The sequence below is a fragment of the Dama dama genome, chromosome 5 (genome assembly GCF_033118175.1).
Source record: "Dama dama isolate Ldn47 chromosome 5, ASM3311817v1, whole genome shotgun sequence".
NCBI classification, from domain to species: Eukaryota; Metazoa; Chordata; class Mammalia; order Artiodactyla; family Cervidae; genus Dama; species Dama dama.
This window is the reverse complement of record NC_083685.1, coordinates 127,849,926-127,870,104: the sequence shown is the minus strand read 5'-3', so window position 1 is coordinate 127,870,104 and position 20,179 is coordinate 127,849,926. Positions and strand designations below refer to the sequence as shown.

The 20,179-nt window shown below is 46.6% G+C and overlaps 1 long non-coding RNA gene across 1 annotated transcript in view; it reads right to left on the bottom strand.

The window, feature by feature from the left end:
* Positions 1 to 1,400: 1,400 nt before the first annotated feature.
* The window catches only part of LOC133057882 (uncharacterized), a 35,652-nt gene continuing 16,873 nt past the window's right edge, over positions 1,401 to 20,179 (bottom strand). The window contains exon 3 of the long non-coding RNA XR_009693117.1: positions 1,401 to 2,040. This is a non-coding gene — a long non-coding RNA (uncharacterized LOC133057882). The remainder of the gene's footprint in view (positions 2,041 to 20,179) is intronic.

Below are 20,179 nucleotides of genomic sequence, written 5' to 3'. Positions count from 1 at the left end.
TCCTCACCCAGCCGTAGCGGGGGTTACACATGCCCTATAGGAGCGCTACTGTCTCCTGCGATGTTCAAAGTCAGAGACCGAAAAACATGGCCTCCGGGAAAGACAGATGGAAACCGAGCCTGCAGCAATCAACCAAGAACAGTTTCATTTCACACACGACCGGCGGTTTCTGCCACAACTTTTTCCTTCGAGTGAATCAACACCAGTGAAAACTGGCTGATATTCTGGCTCACCAGAGACTGCAGAACAAAACCGCGAAATGGAGCCTGCCCGATTCTAATTCAGTTCAGAAGAACAGGCGGGGAATCACTCAGCAGTCAGAAAATGACGTCAGATCCCCAGTCAGAAACTGATGTCCATGGAGCCGGTCGTTTCATGAACCATCAACCCTGCCTACTCCCTGTTGCTAGGCAAGGAGATTAAAATAGTTCACCCAGCCTTGCTGCGGTGAGTGATGTTTTCGTCAACCCATTGGCGACCCTCTCTGTGTTTTTATGTAAAGTCGAAGGTGCAGTAGGAAGAATTTATTTTACAAAACGACTTCAGCACTTCTACCGTGTGAGGCGTGTATCTGCCTCTCTCCTACACGTCACTCAAGCTTCTGCTCAAATGCCACTTTCTGAGACAGAGAGGCCCTGGTGACCCTCTACCACCCAACCCTGGGATCCCCTGGAGGCTCAGCAGTAAAGAACCTGCCTGCAATGCAGGAGTCACAGCAGACACAGGTTCGATCCCTGGGTCAGGAAGATGCCCTGGAGGAGGGCATGGCAACCCACTCCAGTACTCTTGCCCGGAGAATCCCATGGACAGAGGAGCCCGGTGGCCGATAGTCCATAGGTTGCAAAGAGTCGGACACGACTGAAGGGACTTATCCCCCCCCCCCCCACACACACACACCACCTAACACACCACACCCTCTAGATCTAGATTTTAATTCCTGGCATCTTATCCATTATATATATCTGTTTCTTCATGATCTATCTGCCCTGCTAGAATGTATGCTCTATGAGAACTGAGTCATTGATTAATTTAATCATAGCTCTATTTTCGGCATCTAGAACTGTATTCAGCACACAAGAGATACAGGGGCTGGATAAATATCTGTGGAATGAATTGATCAATGAATCAGTCACTTAAAAGGCCTTGCTGAGGGTTTCCCTGCAGGTCCGGTGGTTAAGAGTCCACCTGCCAATGCAGAGAACACAGGTCCAATACCTGGGCCAGGGAGATACCACATGCCCTAAGGCAGCTGAGCCCGTGTGCCACAACCACTGACATCTGCTCTCTAGAGCCCATGCTCTGCTGCGAGAGAAGCCACTGCGAAGGGACGCCTGCAGCCGCAACAGACACCACGGCTGGAGAAAGTCCTCACGGCAACCAAGACCCAGCAGGCCCAGCACGCAAATAACAACGTTTTAACTGCATGAAATTTTAAAAAGACCACTCTGAGAATGAGCAGTCTTGGAGCTTGATATTTGAAATTCTCCCGTTGGACAGCTACCCTGAAAATTCTTGACCTCTGCTGACTCATAGTTTCAGATTCCATGGGCTGTGATTAGGCTGAAGCTAGGGAGTCTCTGATGTAGCTGGTAGGAAAACCAGCTGTGAACTTTTTTTATGAGTCATATGGACAGAATTGCCTTTGAAGAAGTATCCGATTGAAATGTAGGCACCAATAGTTGAGAATCAGATCACCCCGGCAGGTCCAACTCCTGGATCTGGCATTTCCTAGATGAGACATCTTGGGATATTTATTTTAGCATCTCCATGTTTTTGGTTTCCTTGTATATAAAACAGGAATGATGATACTTCATAGGGTTTTGTGCAGGGAAAAATAAGCGAGTACATGTAAGTTATATTTCCTACACAGGGAACACTCAACAGGGACTAATCAACATTCATTTTGTTATTTGAAAAATTAATAGAAACAGTGTCATGTAGAGCCAGAGCTTGGGCGAGGCTGTGGAGCACCAGGGACACGGAATGTCAAGGAGACGTCGCTGTCAGATGTCAGCCGTGCACCTCTTCTTAGTCCTGGATCTGCAAGGAGTGGACAAGCAAGACATAAAACTAGCGTGAGAAGAATGGTAGATGCAGTGTGCCTCGCGGTATTATGATGCTTTATGACGGGCTTCCCTGATAGCTTAGGTGGTAAAGAGTCTGCCTGCAATGCAGGAGACCCTGGTTCGATTTCTGGGTTGGGAAGATCCCCTAGAGAAGGGATAGGCTACCCACTCCAGTATTCTTGGGCTTCCCTGGTGGCTCAGCTGGTAAAGAATCCGCCTGCAATGCGGGAGACCTGGGTTCGATCCCTGGGTTGGGAAGATCCCCTGGAGAAGGGAAAGGCTACCCACTCCAGTCTTCTGGCCTGGAGAATCCCATGGACTGTATAGAACATAGGGTTGCAAAGAGTCGGACACGATTGAGCAACTTTCACTTTCATTGTGATGCTTACAGAACATGCATAACCTTCAAAGGAAATGCCATTCAAGAGAAGAACGAGATCCATACAACAGCAGGACCAAGACTCATGTTTTAGCAAATGTAGAGGTTCCCTGAGGATGCTGGACAAAATCCCCATTGACAAGGAGACCAGTGGTTCTCAAGCTGATCTTCAGACTTCCTTTTCCCATGGGCTTCTACCTGGTAGAGCTACAGGCTTGCCCATACACATCTGGTAAAAAGAAGTCTTTTATTTTTTTAATTCTTTAATTTATGTTTTAGTTAGAGTGTAGTTGCTTTACTGCTGCTGTTATCGTTACGTTAGAGTTGCTATTGTGTTGGTCTCTGCTGCACAACAACGTGAATCAGCCATAAAGTGAAGTGACTCAGTCGTGTCCGACTCTTTGCAACCCCATGGACTGTAGCCTGCCAGGCTCCTCCCTCCATGGGATCTTCCAGGCAAGAATACTGGAGTGGGTTGCCATTTCCTTCTCCAGTCAGCCATACACCCCCTCCCTCTTGACCCTGCTTCCCAGTCCCCCCATCACACCCCTCGAGGTGATCACAGAGCACTGGGCTGAGCGCCCTGTGTTATACATCAACTTCCCACTAGCTCTCTGCTTTACACACAGTATTGCATATATGCCAATGCTACTCAAAGAAAGGTCTTTTAGATATACCTGTAAAGATCAAATGTGATCATGAGAAGAAAATGCATTGGCAAATGGCATGCCATTGACTGGCAGTCCAAGACTGAGGACAAGATGAGAACTGTATGAGGGGTGATTTCAGGAGGAGCCCTGAGTCATCAGATGTCCAAGCTACCTGTCATGATATGATGTAGGTCCTGCCATGTTCAGTTCAGTTCAGTTCAGTCGCTCAGTCCTGTCCGACCCTTTGTGACCCTGTGAACCACAGCACGCCAGGCCTCCCTGTCCATCACCAACTCCCAGAGTTTACCCAAACTCATCTCCATTGAGTCAGTGATGCCATCCAACTATCTCATCCTCTGTTGTCCCCTTCTCCTCCTGCCCTCAATCTTTCCCAGCATCAAGGTCTTTTCAAACGAGTCAGCTCTTTGCATCAAGTGGCCAAAGTATTGGAGTTTCTGCTTCAACATCAGTCAGACCAATGAACACCCAGGACTGATTTCCTTTAGGATGGACTGGTTGGATCTCCTTGCAGTCCAAGGGACTCTCAAGAGTCTTCTCCAACACAGTTCAGAAGCAACAGTTCTTCAGCGCTCAGCTTTCTTCACAGTCCAACTCTCACATCCATACATCACCACTGGAAAAACCATAGTCTCGACTAGATGGACCTTTGTTGACAATGTAATGTCTCTGCTTTTCAATATGCTGTTTAGGTTGGTCATAACTTTCCTTCCAAGGAGTAAGTGTCTTTTAATTTCATGGCTGCAGTCACCATCCGCAGTGATTTTGGAGCCCAGAAAAATAAAGTCAGCCACTGTTTCCACTATTTCCCCATCTATTTCCCATGAGGTGATGGGACCAGATGCCATGATCTTAGTTTTCTGAATGTTGAGCTTTAAGCCAAGTTTTTCATTCTCCTCTTTCACTTTCATAAAGAGGCTCTTTAGTTCTTCTTCATTCTCTGCCATAAGGGTGGTGTCATCTGCATATCTGAGGTTATTGATATTTCTCCCGGCAATCTTGATTCCATCTTGTGCTTCTTCCAGCCCAGCGTTTCTCATGATGTCCTCTGCATATAAGTTAAATAAGCAGGGTGACAATATACAGCCTTGACGTACTCCTTTTCCTATTTGGAACCAGTCTGTTGTTCCATGTCCAGTTCTAACTGTTGCTTCCTTCTATGCTGTGTGGGTAAACCAACCCTCCTCTCTAACCATATCTGATCACTCCAGGGAATGGTCAGTAAGTCAAAGGCAGCCACATAGGTCCTGGACATGAAGTCTAATTGTCTCTGGAGGACATTGTTTCCCAGTTCTGCCCCAAGAGATTGTCTAAGTACGATGATGGCATATAAGCCCATGCGAATCCTTTCTTTCAGGAAGTATGACTATTAGACAAACTAAGAAAAGACTAGTCTCCTAAATACAGTTCTCTGGGAGAGTGGACATGCCTCACTGTTCTGTGTCTACTAAGATTCAGGCAGACACCATGATGTAAGACAGGTTATCTCTTTCTTGCAATTCATCCCCCTTCCTGGGGGTAACCACTGGGGCTCTCCCATACCTGGACACAGAGCCTCACACATAATCTCCAAGTGTTTTCATAAATTTTAGTAATGATACAACTATCCAAGGGAAGGACAAAGAAGGCCAAAACACCAAGAATAAAAATGTCTGTCTGCCTTCATGTCCTTCCAAACAGAGGACTGGCTTTTAAGACTTTGGTGTAAGTATATCATTCATGATATTCACAATGCCTCCACATTTTCAATTATTTCTCCATTATGTTTGTAAGAGAATTGGAGCTCAGAGTTATCTAGTAAATTTGTTGCTACAAAACTGGAACTTCATAAGTTTGCTTAACCACACTACATTCCTCTTACCCTAAGTTCACCATAACTTTTAACACAGGTAAGATTTAGATCTTGAAATAAATTCAAAGTGAGAAAATTAAAGAGAAACTTGTAATCATGATCTATCTTTTAGTGAAACTGAATATTAGTCCCTCAGTCATGTCTAACTCTTTGTGACCCTATGGACCGTAGCCAGCCAGACTCCTCTGTCCTTGAAATTCTCCAGGCAAGAATACTGCAGAGGGTTGCCATTCCCTTCTCTAGAGGATCTTCCCAGCTCAGGGATTGAACCCTGCTCTCTTGCATCGCAGGCGGATTCTTTACCGACTGAGCCATCCGGGAAGCCCCCATCTTTTAGTGACCAGCTTTCAAATATGCCGCTGGGACTGTGAAGCCATTTAATAAAATTAGAGGCAACACAACATATTCTGCCATCTTTATTCCTTCCTCCTCTTCATTTTGGGGGTTTCCCTGGTGGCTCATATGCTAAAGAATCCACTTGCAATGCAGGAGCCCAGGGTTCTATCCCGGGGTTGGGAAAATCCCCTGGAGAAGAGAATGGCAACCCACTCCAGTCTTCTTGCCTGGAGAATCCCATGGACGGAGGAGCCTGGTGAGCTGCAGTCCCTGGGGTCGCAAAGAGTCGGACACGACTGAGCAACTAACATTGTTCACTGTTCCTCTTCTTTTGGCCAGAAGGTGGTGGTGGGTAGTTATGAACTGTCCCCTCAAACAGGAATGTCAAAATAGTCACTCTCAGATTCCCGCTGTCCCAGACACACAGCTGACAGTGGACTCTGAGTCTCATGGGGAGGGTGTGGGACACAGTCTAGTCATTGGCCTCCACTGTTTGCTCTGACTTCTGACAGGCCAGCTCGAACTGGAGCTGTGAAGTTTCCCAAGCTCCATGCAGGTGACAAAAGTCCACCCTGCAAACAGGAGTCTTTCACCTTCTGAAGACCTGACCCCTGTGAAGCAGCAAGGAAGGAATTTTCTGGCTCCGCTTCCTGGCACAGTCCTGACCTAGGATTGCTTATTCTGACTCGTGAGTCTTCACAGCTGAGCCTCTAGAAATGTGTAGTTAATGAGCTGAGTGAAATGGACAACTGAATCAGAGAATGGGAAAAGCACACCTCTCTTTCCGCCTACACCCAGACCAGACAAAGAGGAGCTGGTAAGACTGACCTCTGGGAAGAGCAAAGTCAAGACTTCACACAGGGCATTCTGCAGGGTCTGGCCAACTATATAACTAAAGACAGAGGCATCCCCCTTTTGCAGTTCCAAAAAGTGTGTGTGTGGTTCAGTCGCTCAGTCGTGTCTGACTCTGTGACTTCACGGACTGCAGCACGCCAGTCTTCCCTGTCCTTCACCATCTCCCAGAGTTTGCTCAAACTCATGCCCATCAAATCGCTGATGCCATCCAGCCATCTCGTCCCCTGTTACCCCCTTCTCTTCCTGCCCTCAGTCTTTCCCAGCATCAGGGTCTTTTCCAACGAGTCGTGTTGCCTTTTCCTAAAGCTGCCCTCATTCCTATGTCCAAGCCAAGGGAGGCAGGACAGGTATCACTCTTCTCATAACTTCATTTTAATTTTTTAAAATCTTTTGGCCACACTGCTCAGCACGTGGGATCTCAGTTCCCCAGCCAGGGATCAAACCCACACCCCCTGCAGTGGAAGCTTGAAGTCTTAACCGCTTGATCTCCAGGGAAGCCCCTCTTCTCATGATGTGAAGTGAGCAAGCGGAGTCCTTTAAGGCGAGCTGCCCCAGCTCCCAGGAGTAAACTGTTCCCCATCCCATCCTCACGGCCACACGCCCCTGGGCAGCAGCCCCTAAACTCAACATCCCCCGCCCTTCCCGGCGGCGCCACCGAGCTCCCTGCCACGGTTTCGCTTTCCTGCCCCTGACAACGGCCGTCTGTCAGAGGCCCTCGGCGCCTGGAATTCGAAATTGTTTTTCTTCCCTCCCTTCCTCAGGACCAGATTGTTCCTGAGCTCCGGGCTGCGTGGCCAGCGCGGGCCTGACCGGCTGGCAGGAGTGCTGCGTGGAGGATCGGGGTTTGTTTGTTCAGGGTCGCTCATGAGCGATGGAGTGCTGGCCTTGGCTTCCCCGCGAGAGGGGCAAGGCAGCTAGGCATGTATTTGCAGGCAAGCAGACTTCAAGAGCAAACAGAAAACACACACGCTCCACATCCTGTTGGCCAAGCCCAGGTCTCCCAGCCCTGACAGGTGATCCATTCCGGCTTCCTCTCCGAGACGCACGCCATGAAGCCGGGCGCAGGCTTGGCTTCCCCCACTTTCCAGCCGGGTGGGCCCGGGAAGGCGACCTCCTCTCCCCGCCACAGGCGCCGCCTGTGCAAGCTCCTCGGCGTTCTTTCAGCACACCCGAGGCTTCCCCACCCCAGGGCCTTTGCGGGGACGCCTGTCCCGGCCTGGCGGGCTCCTCCCGCGGCCCCTACTCTCAGGGACGGCGTCTCTAAGGCCGCAGGCTTCGGCTTAAGCCCCGTCTTCTCAAAGAGCCCTTCCCCGGCTACCCCGTGCAGGGAAGGGCATCGCCCACCCCCACCTCAATGATTCTCTGTCTCGGGCACCCGTTTGCTTCCCTCAGATATTTGTCCCAGTCTCTAATACGCCTTATTTGCTCTTTCTTCCTGTTCAAACTTGAAGGCCGTGGGGAGTTGCTCTCAGCCAGGTCAGTGCAGTACCTGGGCTCCGATGAGGACTCAATCAATATCTGTTTAAATCATAATAAATGTCCTTGCTTTGTCCAGGCTTAATGAGTTCAAGACAGAAATCAATAATGGCCACCAGAACCCAGAATCTCCGCTCCTGAGGGCCATTTTATCTCCCACTGAGCTCATGCGAATGATAAATATCAGTGGCAGAAAGATATGTAGCCCAAAAGGTCAAGGGAACTAATGATTTTAATGCCAAACAAACAAACAAAGAAATGACCAGCTCTTTGGTGTGCATTCTATCTTTGGTATAGAGCTGGGCTCTATACCAGTTGTATAACATTTTCCCCCATGTCAGCCTGAAAACCTTCTCTACCTGCGTAAGTATGGAGTGTGTTTATAAAAATATCCCAATTTAATAGTCTGGATGAAGTAATATTATCAGTGAAGAGCTAATACTCAGAATTTACAATTAATATATGTGTACTTACAGCTGACTCATGTTATTGTACAGCAAAAATAACACAACATTGTAAAGCGATTATCCTCCTCTTAAAAAAAAAATCCTGTGATAAGCCATGATGGAAAAGAATATTTAAAAAAGAATGTATACATATGTATAGCCAAATCAACTTTGCTGTATAACAGGAATTACCAGCATTGTAAATCAACTATACTTCAATAAAATTAAATAGGGGGGAAATTCTATTTATATAATATAGTTCGTCAAATACCTGAGATTATAAATAAATGAATGATGCAATTCTACACTCAAGAGCCAATAGTCTTGCTCAGAACCCAAAATATATACTTATTAAACTGCTCTAACGCTATGGAAAACAGTGTGGAGATTCCTTAAAAACTGGACATAGAACTGCCATATGACCCAGCAATCCCACTTCTGGGCATACACACTGAGGAAACCAGATCTGAAAGAGACACGTGCACCCCAATGTTCATCGCAGCACTGTTTATAATAGCCAGGACATGGAAGCAACCTAGATGCCCATCAGCAGATGAATGGATAAGGAAGCTGTGGTACATATACACCATGGAATATTACTCAGCCATTAAAAAGAATTCATTTGAACCAGTCCTAATGAGATGGATGAAGCTGGAGCCCCTTATACAGAGTGAAGTAAGCCAGAAAGATAAAGAACATTACAGCATACTGACACATGTATATGGAATTTAGAAAGGTGATAACGATAACCCTATATGCAGAACAGAAAAAGAGACACAGAAATACAGAACAGACTTTTGAACTTTGTGGGAGAATGTGAGGGTGGGATATTTCAAAAGAACAGCATGTATACTATCTATGGTGAAACAGATCACCAGCCCAGGAGGGATGCACGAGACAAGTGCTCCGGCCTGGTGCACTGGGAAGACCCGGAGGAATCGGGTGGAGAGGGAGGTGGGAGGGGGGATCGGGATTGGGAGTACATGTAAATCCATGGCTGATTCATATCAATGTATGACAAAACCCACTGGAAAAAAATAATAATAATAATAATAAAAAAAAAAATTGAGCCAAGAAAGATAGATCACTATGCTAAGAACTTTTAATAAACTTCCATTTAATCTTCAAAAAAATAAAAAATAAAAAATAAACTGCTCTAAGAGCCTATGAAAAATGCTTAAAATAGTATAATGAAATGATTTTAGATAAATGCTTTGATCTAGAATTCATTAGGAAAAAATTAAAAGAAAAGAGTTTTGGTTAAAGTCTTGAAGAGAGTGATGGAATAGAGATTAGCACAGAACAATTATAAAGTTTTAGAACTGGAAGAAGTTTATTATTAAATAGAATCCCCTTATTACAAGTGTGCTTTTGAGGGGGAGAAAAATTATCTCCATTTAGTTTCATATACATCCATAGTTGAATTTTAATACAAAAAGAAAAAAAAAGAATCTGACAAATGTTTACAAACAAGATACTTTCAAATAGATTTTGCTCATGTTAGCCTGGAGCAGAGTAAATGACAAATTGTACTGTTATATTCAAGGCAACAAAGTCTGTAGTACAGGACCACTTAGCCCAACCCTTATGCAAGTTTAATTTTTATCTACTAGGAACAATAAACTCATTGTTGATTCCCAGTTGTGTGTGTAAAGCTGTTTATTAGAGTTTCACAGAAAACTTTCTATTGTATTTATTTATTTTTGCAAAAAAGACGCTTCTGTGTTGTTGCCCTCATTTGTCAGCTAATTATTTTTTCTTATAAAATCCAGCCCTGGTTACATGTAATCCATTCTGTATCTTCTTATGTGTCCTGCAGGTAAGAATACAAGATGACCTCTAGATGTCTTTGTTCTGTGAAAGGGGCTGCTACGTACGCATGTGCACGCAACTGTTATTTAAGTGAAATATATCTGACAATAACACTGTGTAAATCTAAGAGGTGGAACATGCTGATCTGACACATTTATATGTGGTATCAGGACTGCCGTTGTAGCCATAGCACTCTGTCACAGCACATAATTATCATTTCTTTTTCATGTTGGGAATAATTAAGATCTGGTCTCAAGCCAGTCTGGTGCTTACAATACAATGTTGTCATGTATACTCACTATGCCCTGCATCACATCTCCAGGACTTAATTTATCTGCTAGTTACAAATTGGCAACCTTAAAAACCATCTCTCTTATCACCCCACCTCCCAGGCCTCAGTAAACCACCCCTTTACTCTGCGTTTGCAAATTTGGCTTCTTTATTGTTTTTCAAAACTATTTCGTTTTAATTGGATGATAATTGCTTTCCAATATTGTGTTGGTTTCTGCCATATGTCAACATGAATCAGTCACAGGTATATATATTTATGTCCCCTCCGTCTTGAAACTCCCTCCCACCTCTCACCCCATCCCACCCATCTAGGTTATCACAGAACTTGTAATCTGAGCTCCCCGCATCACACAGCAAATTACCACTGGCTATCTGTTTTGCATATGGTAATGTATATGTTTCAGTTTGGCTTCTTTAGATATAACATGTAAGTGATATCAAACAGGATGGGTCCTTCTCTGCCTAGCTTATCTCACTTAGCATAATGTCTTTGAGGTCCAACCATGTAGCCACAAATGGCAGGGTTTTCTTCTTTCTCATGGCTGAATGATATTCCATTGTGTGTGTGTGTGTGTGTGTGTGTGTGTGTGTGTGTGTGTGTATGTGTGTATGCACACACGTGCTTAGTCGCTCAGTCATGCCTGACTCTTAGCCCGCCAGGCTCCTCTGTCCATGGGATTCTCCAGGTAAGGATACTGGAGTGGGCTGCCATTTCCTTCTCCAGGGGATCTTCCCGACCCAGGAATCAAACCCAGGTCTCCTGCACTGCAGGCAGACTCTTTACCAACTGAGCTTCGAGACTGAAGCTCAGCTACAAGGGAAGCTCATATATTGTACACACCAATATATGGGTACCATTCCCTTCTCCAGGGGATCTTCCTGACCCAGGGACTGAACCTGGGTCTCCCGCATTGTACGCAGGTTATTTGCCATCTGAGCCACCAGGGAAGTATAATCACACCTCTGCTGCATCTGTTCAGTTACCGACTTGATGGGTGACGGGCTCCGAGATTGGTTTCCTGTCTTGGCTGTTATGAATAAGGCTGCACGTGTCCTTTCAATGTCCTATTTTCACTTCCTTTGGGGGAACCCCTCATTTACAGACGCTGAGCATGAGGTACCTGTGATATTTTCCCCACCTGGCCCCTGTAGCAGAGGAGGGTGAGGGAGTGAGGAGCCCAGGTGCGCAGTCTTTCCACTACATCATTCAGGCTGTTTTAGGAGGAGGTGGGGCACAACCTCGGCCATGGCACCAAGCTGAGTGAGCAGGATGTGGCCGTGGCCATGGCAACAGGACCAGGCTCGGAATGGAGAGACGTGACAGGAAAGGCTTGGAGGTGAACCATGGGGTGGCAAGTGGCTCCTTCCCTCATAGAACATCCTTATTTTGGGCATGTTGACTTGCTAAGTGGCTCCTGAGTCATCCCTCTCGAGGCTAGGAACCAACTCAAATAGAGGAGCTCACACATCACGCCTTTCACCCTGGGCATCGTGGGTACCCACCAAATATTTGTTGATTTGCTTTGACTATGATGCTAGACCTATGAGCGTGCCACGGAGGAGGCTGTGTGCACCATGACCATAGAGCCTTCTATTTATGTTGGGAAGGTTCAGAGCAGGAAAAAAGTAAGTCATCTCATTTACAGATAGCAGGCATCACTCCTATTGAATCAAAGTGCCCTTGTTGACTTGAAACAACAAACAGTTGAGCTGGAAGAATGTTGCAGAGAGCGGCAATGTAGCAGGAAGGTACCATTTTCACCCTCCCTCTGCTGGTGAGAGCTACACCCAAGCACGGTCCCACGGGTGTGGTCCCCTTTCTCCAGCTGAAGGAGGAACCTCCCCAGAGAACCGTGGACTCAAGCTCTCCTATTTAACAGCTCCTGTGAAATCTGGGGCATGACGGTCACCTCTTTGAGCCATAGTCCCCTCACTTGCTAACACAGGTGAGGCACGCAGCATGATGCATGGCAAAGATCAGGTGTCCAGGAGATATTAGTGCTTCTTTCCCTACCATCAAAGTAGTCCAGGAAGAGAGGGCGGGCTGCACAGGGAAAGAGAATAACCGCATATGACCTGGTGGAGAGACTACAGAGGGTCGCAGAAGCGGGGATACTGAGGACTTGTCAAATCACTAGGCAAGTCTCGAACCTTCCAGAAAAAAGGAAGGAAGAGAGACAAAACGTGGACTTCCCTGGTGGCCCAGTGGTCAAGAATCCGCCTGCCAACGCAGGAGTCACGAGTTCAATCCCTAGGTCAAGAAGATCCCCTTGAGAAGGGAATGGCTACCCACTCCAGGATTCTTGTCTGGGCAATACCATGGACACAAGAGCCTGGCAGACTATAATCCATGGGGTCACAAGAGAGTTGGACGTGACTTAGTAACTAAACAACAACAACAGAGAGACATGGTGTGAAACGGAGAGAAAGGTCCAGAATACGAGGATCTGAAGTCCACTTAGAGACACGAGAACCTTGGGCAAGTTTGACTCCCTCTTTGGAACTCAGCTTCTCAAGTTTAAAAAAAAAAGAAGCTCTAATATTGATCTCTGAGGGTCCTTCAAGTTCTGTGGTTCAATGGTTTTAAACACTGAGATGGCAAAAAAAAAAAAAAAAAAGCAAGGGCCGGGGGAACAGAAACCTCTTTCCCATCACAGCGTAGACGCTAAATAAACTAAGAAAAACATCAGGGCTCAGTGGGAAAGAATCCTCCTGCCAATGCAGGAGACGCAGGTTCGATCCCTGTTCCGGGAAGATCCCACATGCCCTGGAGCAACTAAACCTGTGGGCCAAAATCACTGAGCCTGTGGCCTGGAGCCTACGTTCCACGATAAGAGAAGGCACCACAAGGAGAAACCGGCACATCCCGACTGGAGAGGAGCCCCTGCGCGCCGCAGAGAGGGAAAAGCCTTTGCAACGACAAAGACCCAGCACGGTTTATTTTATACACACATAAATAAAATGATACATCTATAAAAGGAACACATCAGCACCTTACGGATTCTCAGGATAGTAACCGGGAGATGAAAGTGAAATACTCTCACTATTTTCTGCCTAGACAGTCTCCACTTCCCCCTGCATCCCAGTTAGCTTTGGGGGCAGCTGCAGAGCGGGAATGCGGAAGGGAACACTCTGCTCTATTTCAAAGGGTGGTAGGACTGGCCTAGCAGGTGAAAAAAAGTCCATTAAAACCCTCTGCGTCTTTAACCATCCTTGATTAGAAAGTGAGCCCCGATGCTGAATCTTTTTCTCTTGGCTGTGCTTCCAGGGTGAAGGGAGTCACGAGGGTGAAGAAGAGATTCAGAGTGGAAGGCCATCCTTCCATATGGCGATCGCGACTGTATCCTGACCCCTGATAGCAACGTGGCCTGAGGCTGGCTTTGAGTTGTTTCAGTTCCCTGAAACTCAAACATCCCCAAGATATGCTGGGCACTCCGGAGACGTCAGTCATCCCAGACCAAGAACCTCCCACTTCCCAAGCTGGAAAATCAAAGGATGTTCTTTGTTCTTTGCCTTGGGGAGGCTGACGCTGCTGTTCCCGTCCAAGTATCTGGATCTGTAGAAGCTGGGTGCATCTGTTTCCTTGGGCTGCCCAAATGAAGTGCCACAAACTGGGTGGATTAAAACAACAGAAACGTACCGTCTCATAGTTCCAGAGGCTGAAAGTCCAAGTTCATGGTCTCAGTAGGACCACGGCCCCTCTGAATGCAACAAGAAAGGCCCTGCTAGTCTATGTCACTCTCCGCGTCTGGAGCCTCCGGTGTTCCCTGGCTGACAGACTCACGGACCCAACCCTCCACCTTCTCACGGTGCCCCCTGTAACTTACTTCCACATGCGTCCAGATCGTCCCTTTTTAAAAGGATTCCGATCCTATAGGATCTCAGGCCACTCTTCATCATGACCTCACCTTAACGAATTACATCTCAATGACCCTATTTCCAAATAAGGTCAGATTCTGGGGTACTTGGGATTAGTGGTGTCAGCATCTTTTAGGAGAAGCCAGTTCCGTTCTTACCACTACTAGCCTTCTGTCACTTACGATCAAGAGGTCAAGAATTGAAAGTAACGTCCCCCAAAGACTAAAGACTGTGAACACTGACCCCCTGTCCCCCATACTCCTTCACGAGAAATGATACATTAAAATGGACACCGATGTAGGCAGTTCCAATGGATAACCGGCCCTAAGCTCTCTCCCTTCACCCAACCCACATCCTAAACCTCCATGAGCTTCTAGACACTTGTAGTAAGTACATTTCACTTTCTAAGTAATATATCCCTCAAATGATCCTACGCCAAAGCTGTTCACATCACACTAAAGAGTTCTGATGTTGAAGTAACCTTCTATTCTATTCAGAGAAGAAGGCCACTTCCTGGAGGAAGAGGCCGGGAAAAGACACAACTGTGAATAAATCGAACCCTGAAACAGTTTCACATCAAATGGTCACTCATTTCCCTGAATCCCCACAAAGAAACTCTGAAGCTAGAATAACCTCAGGCAGACACAAAGCACCTAAAAGAACATCCCTTTTACTTCTGCCTCGGCTTCAGATACAGAAAGTTGCGGGGGAAGGTCATTTAAAAACGCTCCCTTTCTTGGTGTCTACTAACGTATTACTTCAACTTGAGTATTATCAGGCTAGTTACCCAAAGATGGATGCAGAACAAGAAGCCGATCACATTTCCCAATCTTATTTGCAAACAAGCGTTCATTTCCTGCTTATCAAGGCATCGTGCGGGTACTTTGTCCGTTCAAATCATTGTCTTAAGCCAGTGATGCAAACCACTAAGCCAGGCTGGCCCCAGCCAGAGCCTGGACGCTCAATGTCATTGAACTCAAGGAGCAGATAATTAGTATTGAAAGGTGTGATTGCGGCCCAGTCAGCCAGGTAATCAGCCCCTGATTTCTCTTCAAGATTCGAGACCAGTTGGAAATCTTAGCCTGAGAGGAGGCTGGAGGGAATTATCCTGGAAGTGTGGTATCCCTTTTCAAATATAAACACGGGACAATTATCTCAACCAGTCGGTCCCTCCTTGCTGGGCACGCAGCATCCCAGGCGGTGAGCCGAGGTCTGCCTCCCAGCCCCAGCTCCCACCACCGCTTCCAAGCCTGTCGCAACCCCGAGATGTCTCTGCAGACGGAGCATCTTCCTCCCGCTGCTTGTTTTGCAAACATGTGTCTGCCTTGTGGGAACCTGCCCTGACCTGAGGCTCCTTGAGCTCCCTCTGTGCTGGGATGGTTGAGGCTTCTTGAGAAGGCCTGCTCTCTTTTCCCACTCAGGTTTGATGGCCTGCAAGTGGGAGATCGGAATGCATCTTTCCGCTATTCCTTCAAGGACAGAGTTCCAGTTGCCCGTTCTCTGATGCCAATAGATAACTTAGGGGCATAAAACTCAGTTAAATATTTAAATGAGCATTGGCATAAAAAATAAAAATACTTCAGGCAGTGAGACAAAGCCTCAAAAGATATCCCTTATATGTGAACTCTAAAAAGAAATGATACAAAGGAACTTACGTACAAAACAGAAGGAGACTCTCAGAGTTCAAGAACCAACTTATGGTTGCCAGCAGAGGGAAGATGGAGCGGAAGGGACAGTTCGGGAGTCGGGGATGGACGTGTACACTCGGCTTTATTTAAAATGGAGAACCAGCAAGGACCTCTTTTTCCTTGTTCCTCAAGTTCCTCAGGGAGCGCTGCTCAGTGTTATGTGGCAGCCTGGATGGGAGGGGAATTTGGGGGAGATCAGACACATGTGTACGTGTGGCTGGGCTCCTTTGCTGGTCATCTGAAATGATCACAACATCGTTTATCGGCTGTACTCCAATACAAAATTTAAAATTAAAAAAAAGAGTTCCAGTCTCCTTCCTCACCATGGGTGGATCCTCCTGCATGGACAAGGATTTCATCTGACAAGGGAGATACATAAGCGAACGCACTTGCACTCTATCAAAGGTTGCTTTCTCCATCTCTTTACAGGGCTCTGCTTTGCCCAAACCCACAATGGCCAATGTAGTTAGACAGCAAAATAAACAGGAACGTCCGTAAAATACCGACTCTCCCCTGCTCTGACAGAGACGGTGCAGCCAATTACTTGCTCCAGACTGAGGGAGGGGGGCTCCAGGATGGAAACAGCTGGCACGCAAGACTCGTGTGTTATCAACACATCACATCCAGGCTCCTGCCAACCTCACAGCAGGCACATAACTCTGTATTACTTAATGTGGAGAGCAGCAAGCTTCTGGGAAAAGAGGTTTTTTTATTCCTTAGAACCTATCTTCCACCTCGGGCAGATGTCTTCTAAGTCACACCAAGTGACTCTCAGGAGCTGAATCCCCAGAAAACAGGTTCAGAGCTCCAGGCCACTGCTGGTCCTCCTTGCTGCTAGAAAACGCTAACTTTACAGTCTTACGCTGCCTTCTGCATAAACCACACCTTGCTTCCACTGTGCCTGATTTCTTCCCTACATTCCATTAGTGCCAGTGTTAATCACTCAGTCATGTCAGACTCTTTGCGACCCCATGGACTGTAGCCCACCAGGCTCCTCTGTGGGATTCTCCAGGCAAGAATACTGCATCAGGTTGCCATTTCCTTCTCTAGGAGATCTTCCTGACCCAGGGGTCAGAGCCAGGTCTCCTGCATTGCAAGTGGATTTTTTATTGTCTGAGCCACCAGGAAACTACATTATGAACATTTCAAATATCCAGAAAATTGGAAAGAGTCACCCAGTAACAACCCACGAGGAGCATTTTTAAATTATGACCCTTCTCCTATGCAGCTCTTATATTCCTGTTCTTTTCTCCAAGCCACTTTTTTCAAGAGACTTGTTATGGGAAGCCTATGACGTGGGCAACCAGTGCTCCATGGTTATTCAAGTTGTTCCCCAGGGTTTCTGGCCATCCTCTTTTAGGAAGGAGAAGAACCCAGGCTGCACACAGGTCTGGGTTTGGATCTCAGCACTTCCTCTTACCAGCTCTGTGAAGCTGTTATTGTTCAGTCACTTAGCTGTGTCTGACTCTTTGCAACCCCATGGACTGCAGCACGCCAGGCTTCCCTGTCCACCACTATCTCCCTGAGTTTGCTCCAATTCATGCCCATCAAGTCAGTGATGCCATCCAGCCATCTCATCCTCTGTCATCCCCTTCTCCTCCCGCCCTCAATCTTTCCCAGCATCAGGATCTTTTCCAATGAGCCAGTTCTTCGCATCGGGTGGCCAAAGTATTGGAGCTTCAGCTTCAGCATCAGTCCTTCCAATGAATATTCAGGGTTGATTTCCTTTAGGATGGACTGGTTTGATCTCCTTACTGTCCAAGGGACTCTCAAAAATTTCCTCAGATGTGTTATTTTGTTGCTCTGAACATCAGCTCACCTTCAATTTATGATAAGCAGAAAGCTCACCCAATTAACCTTGCCGAGCATTTATTAGACACCGGGAACTCCCCCACATGACATCCGCTAGCTCAGATCCTCACAGTGGCCTCGTGAGGAGAGGAGGACAGGAGTCCTAATGTTCCCCCCATAGTAGAGAAGGAGGCTGGACACGCAGGTCCTCCACTTCGGGGGGCCTGTGTGCAAGGAGCCGTCATGAGCATGGTGTGTGCAGTCCAGTGTGTTTACTCACTGTGGCTTTTCAATGAATAATTCAAGGATTAGTATGAGCAGTAGTCATCTTTTTAGAAAGGGTGTCCGATCAGTATCCAATTATGGTTCAGAACACTGCCAACAATAAGTGCTTCTCGCTGCCCTGGATTCCTATTTATGGTTTTATTTAGTTGCTCAGTTATGTCTGACTCTTTTTGACCCCATGGACTGTAGGCTCCGTGGACCCCAGACTCCTCTATCCATGGGATTTCCCAGACAAGAATACTGGAGGGAGTTGCCATTTTTTTCTCCAAGAGATCTTCCAGACCCAGGGGTCGAAATCAGATCTTCTGCATTGGCAGGCGGATTCTTTACCACTAAGCCACCTGGGAAGCCTCTGGATTCCTATATTCCTTTCGTTAAAGAGCTAAGGCCATTACTAGAGCCTGAACACGAAGGAGGCCACCCCCAAACGGAGGGCTCCTCGGAGAGCTGCTTTCTGTCTAGCGGCACAGACCTCTCTGCACAGCTTTGCCCTCAGTGCTCGGATGTTAAATTCAGAAAACTCGACAGTACAGTTGTGATAGGAACTGGAGGATGTTCAGACGCGGCAGTTAGGGGATGCCACGCTGTATCAGACAAATAGAATTCAGACACCAGCGCTGGGGAAGGTATATCTTTTGTTGGCTGGATCATCTTTTTTCTTTTTTTTTTAAATGATGGAAATCTATCAAGTCTAAACTTTGTCCATATGCCCTTCTGTAAACATGACTATTTACATCGTGGAAATATTTGCAGACCAGCTCATCCCTCATCTGTTCAGCCCAGAGATATTTTCCGTGGTGGTTGCCATATAAATTTGAAACCCTAGGAGTTCTGGGGCTCCTGCCCCAGAGATGATTAGTGAATCTCTGTTTCTAGGATGAGGTATGGGTTGCCTTAAGCATGGATTAATGGACTGCCATCTATCAGGCCAAAAAAGTTCTTGACAATTCCCAACCCTTCTCCTCCTTCTAAGCATCTCTGAACACAACCCTAACCCAACTCCCCCATGAAGGAGCATGCCAGAGATCACTAAGGTCAGTCTTCTGGCCTTGGGAGAAGCAAAAGAAGAGTGAGTAGATGCTAACTTTTGATGAAGAACCACCTGTGAGTGAGGGATACAACTGAAGCCCAGAGATGTAATACAGCTTTTCTAAGATCATGGAGCTGGGACTTCCCTGGGGCTTCCGATGCAGAGGATGAGGGTTCCATCCCAGTGCAGGAGCTAAGAGTCCCACATGCCTCATGGTCAATAAACCAAAACACAAAACAGAAGCAACAGCATAACAAATTCAATAGAGACTTTAAAAATGGTCCATATCAAAAAAATCTCTAAAGAAAAAAAGAGTCACAGAGCAAGTTGATCAAACAGAAAAACAGAAAGAATTTATGATTTCTGAGTCAAGAGTACTGCTGTGCAAGAGAAGGAGAAGTATGGCATCCCTCATAGGTGGGATCTAAAAAAAAAAATGATACAGTGAACCTACAGAACAGAAACAGACTCACGGACTTAGAGAACAAGCATATGATTGTGTGTGCAGGGGTGAGGATGTAAGCAAGAGACAGGGCGTTTTGGATGGACATATACAGACGACAGACGACGAGATGGTTGGACGGCATCACTGACTCATTGGACATGAGTTTGAGCAAGCTCTAGGAGATGGCAAAGGACAGGGAAGCCTGGCGTGCTGCAGTCCATGGGGTCACAAAGAGCCAGACATGACTGGGCAACTGATCAACAATGACAGCTATTTAAAATGGATACCCAACAAGGACCTACCTACTGTATACCACAGGGAACTCTACTCAATGCTATGTGGCAGCCGGTAGGGGGGGCAATTGGGGGAAGAACGGATACATGTACATGTACCGCTGAGTCCCTTTGCTGTTCACCTGAAACTATGAGGACATTGTTCATCAGCTGTACCCCAACACAAAATGAAATGCTGTTGTTTTTTTTAAAGAGTACTGCAGTGGATTAGATAAGGAATAACGCCCATTTGCACAAGTCCAGAGACTCAAGAACTGAAACAAATCCTTGCAGAACAAGCTTTTCGTAAACAATTGAAAACACCCTCATGACACTGTCTTTCTCAAAGAGAAGCAGTTTCAGATATACCCAGACAGGACCCTGTGGATGAATCTGATACATTTCGCATCCAAAGAAAAATAAAAGGGTGGGGGGCAGGAATCATCTTTTGAGTCTTTGCCATTCATAGTTGAAGAAGATAAGTTAGAGTTTGGATAAGAGATATCCAGCCCATGAGAGAGACCAAGAGCCTTGGGTCAGATGCACGCGTTCAGAGCAGAAAGGTCCACTAACCGACCCGACAGCGAAACGCTCCAAAAGCAGAGTCACAAGCAACTCCAGAAGTGCAT